A 3,457-nucleotide genomic window follows, 5' to 3' on the forward strand; every position below is an offset into this window, starting at 1 on the left:
AGTATCGTGGGCACAATGTTCATTTTCCCGTTCCACAATTTAGAACAAAAACACCAAATCAAAGCAAAATTTTATTTCATGAGAAAAGACATATGACATGGTTCTGCCAAATATATTGCAATTGACAAATGAAATTGGGTTTTTTGCATTAATAACTAGCGAAAACAGTGAATATGTTGAAGTGCAGGGAATTCGGACAGAGAGTGATCAGTGGTTAAAAAGACCATGCGTCACGGGAAGGCAGCAAACGGAGGCGCAAAAGCTCCCCTTAGCGCCCATGCATTGGCATCGGTAAACACAAGGGCACCAACATGTTGGTACGCTGTGAAGGTTGCAAATTCGTGAGACGCTTGCTAGACTTGGCGATAGTAACGTTTAATCTGCCAGCCTATGGCAGCATGTAGTTTGTAAGTGTGTGTACAGCTGTGCTGGCAGTGGAGGTTTGGTGTAGTCCAGAGAGTCATTGTGTTGCCCGTGCAAAAACGCTGCGAAGACACCATCCTGTTTTGAAATAGCCTTCAGCGCACTCTAAACGATATTAGCATCAATCCCTACGCTGTGTGCTACCTGTTGCTGACTTCTAGTGATGAAGTTTTTTTTTTTTTTTTGCTTATGTCAATGTACAGTCCTCGCGGGAAAAGATTACCGTAAGTGACTCGTGACTGGAGAGGAAAAATCGCGACGCGCTGCGCTGTTGTTCCCGAGCGCGCGGCGCTAGCGAGGGTGCAAGGCACATTCCGTTTCCAAAGTAGGCGTGGCCGGCAGAAACAGACTCATCTTAAAGCCCGCATTTCGAAACCTACCATATGCCTCACTTTTCGGCCACGCTATGCGCCAACGAGGCGACGCCACGAGGCTGTCATTAAGTAACTATCATCGCTGATAACGCCCGGGCACAAAAAAAGGAAGATGGTATCATAGAGAAAGCAATTCAACAAGAGGGGACACTCCCATAGGGCCCAGCGGCCGAATTGACTGCAGCGTGCCAAGCGGTCGGTGTCGATCACTTACATCACTTCCGGTTTCGGTTTTGGGCGCGCGTATTTTGAACGCAAGCTAGCACGCCGGCTGCGCCCCCCCCCCCTCCTTTTTTTTTTTTTTTGCTCTTAGTGCAGAATCAGTTTATTATTTAGTAAAAATGATTGCGAACGATCTCGTTAAGTCCCATCGAATCTGTGCCACGTGCAATTTCACAAAGTAGACGCAAGACCTTTTGTGCAATGAGGAAATATTTATTTTACTCTATATAAAAGCTCGTTCCGCGCTTTTTGTGCGTTCATCCAACGTTGTGACACCAGCAGATAAGGCAGTAGTTCCTGTATGAAGCTCCACCGGACGGCACCAGCTGAAAAAAAAAGTAAATTACAAGCATGTTACATTTGCAAGCACGTAACAGCATGTTACAAGCATGAGTCTTTTTGGTATTTAGACATAGGAATACTGCGTGTAGAGGCGAAACGTGCGAAAGCGGTGAATGGGCGGCATTACAAACAAAAGCAATTCGCTTTTACATACATGGCGTAGAAAATACCCGAATCATCCCAAACATATATCAAACATATGATTTCCAAGCGTTCCCCCATTTCCGGGCATTATTTCCTGCACTTTGGCAGCACAAATACACGAGCGACTTCGCGTTTCCAAAACTTGGCCTCGGGCGACGCGACGGTACGCGACATACACAGAGACGGACGCAACAGGCACTCAAGACAAATGCGTGGGTGCAATGCCTTTTTTCGGTCCTTTAGAAGACGTAATGTTCGAATTACAAGTTTTTGATATGTTCGTCGTTCGCGCGTTCTGCCGGCGCCAGCAGCACACTCCATGTTATCACTCTTGGCAATCGCCCATCGCGTTTTCAACAGGCGTGACTACCGAAAGAAGGTATATGTTGTTGCGGAGCCACAAAAAAACGTCACAGACTTGCCCCTCTAAGATTCATTACACGCCAAACTAACTTTATTTATCACCACGGCCGAGCTGCTTATCGCTAACTGCGTCACAGCGCGCTGTGCCGCCAGCGTGCCTCAAAAGTACCCCAGAAAGCAACGAAATTACTTTTCAGTAATGTCTGGCGTCAGAGAAAGCGGCACAAACTTCTCCTAGCAAGATGCACTAGACTACACACCACGGCTGAGTTCTCGCTAACTGCGACACGGCGCCCTGTGCGGCCAGTGTGGCTCAAAAACTGAAATAAGTTACAATAGTCCCATACGAAGGGTCGGAAACATGTCTCAGTACGATTCATTAGCTCAAATTAACTGCGCCAGGATGGCCGATCTGTTTTTCGCTAACTGCGTCTTAAGTCTCGGTCCCGTGCCGTAAGCCTAATTGCGTCGTAGACTGTGAAACAAGATTTCGCACCTTGCCGTAGTCCAATGGTGCAGTGGTGTCTTGTCCCAGTGCAGAAGGAACGCAAGAATACGCCGAGAGCCCAGTAAACCACGTTACATTTAAAAAAGAAAAAAAGGAGACAGACGGGTCGCCGCGTGCGAGCGCTCAAACGCGCGCGCAGCCATCCTCGCTGGCTTCGGGGGAGTGTCTGGCGGATGACGCATGTATCTGGCGCGTCATTGACCTGTGGCTAGGTAAGGCAAGGAAAATAAGTCGCAAAGCTTAAGTTCATTTATACGCAAAACGTTTTAGTTTTCGCGGCAAAGAATTAAAATAACAAATCAATGCCTGTTAACTTAAGTTCACTTTCTTTTTTTTCGATGCTCGCGGCAGCTAACGTTCGGTGTCAAAAGTATAGCGTGACGTATGGTGACGTGTTTCCTGTTGCCAGTTTTTGCCGAGTGTCCCCTCTTGTTGAATTTCTTTCTCTATGGTGGTATGTTTTCTGCCAGCCAGCCCTGCTTTGAAAATGGAATGTACCTGGCACCCTCGCTAACGGCACGCTGGGGAACAAATGCGCCGCGTGTCAAGAGCCGCTATTCTGGACTTTCCGCCTTTTTTCTTCGAGGCGTGACGTAGGCGTGACGCTTACAAAATGGCGCCGATAGCCCCAATTTGCTTTCTTAACGTGACGTAAACTTGGCGTTTCGCCTAGAAACTGAAATGAAGGCTCTTAACCTATCGTTCCTGATAAAACAAAACAGTTTTCCTCCTGAGTGAAAATAAAGCAGCAAGCTCAAAGTGTACAATTATTCTGTTCAAAACGCCTCTCACTTTCATCTTCTGCTACGTACAAGCTGTTGTTTCACAAACCAAATACGTTGATGCATTATAAACGCACCACACAAACTAACCAGCGTAAAAAATAACAGCAGCGACAATGTTACCTTTGAAGGTATTAAGATCCACGTGACCACGTCGTTTGCTAGCATGGAGGAAGGAAACAAAACAGGAGAGGCCCTGACGTCACGTTTTTGAAGCCGGAAGTGCAGCTATGTTGGTGTGCCACCTCTCTTTGAGCCTTCAATCAGAGCCGCTATTCTGGACATTCCGCCATTTTCTT

The 3,457-nt window shown here is 47.0% G+C and overlaps 1 long non-coding RNA gene across 1 annotated transcript; it reads right to left on the reverse strand.

Annotated features, from left to right (window-relative positions):
• Window positions 1-1,211: 1,211 nt before the first annotated feature.
• Window positions 1,212-2,821, reverse strand: LOC125940595 (uncharacterized). The gene is made up of 2 exons (XR_007463778.1): window positions 2,365-2,821; window positions 1,212-1,345 (listed from the first exon to the last, which is right to left on the reverse strand). It is a non-coding gene; the product is annotated as an uncharacterized LOC125940595 (long non-coding RNA).
• Window positions 2,822-3,457: the final 636 nt, after the last annotated feature.

The sequence above is a fragment of the Dermacentor silvarum genome, chromosome 10, assembly GCF_013339745.2.
Source record: "Dermacentor silvarum isolate Dsil-2018 chromosome 10, BIME_Dsil_1.4, whole genome shotgun sequence".
In the NCBI taxonomy this organism is placed as follows: Eukaryota; Metazoa; Arthropoda; class Arachnida; order Ixodida; family Ixodidae; genus Dermacentor; species Dermacentor silvarum.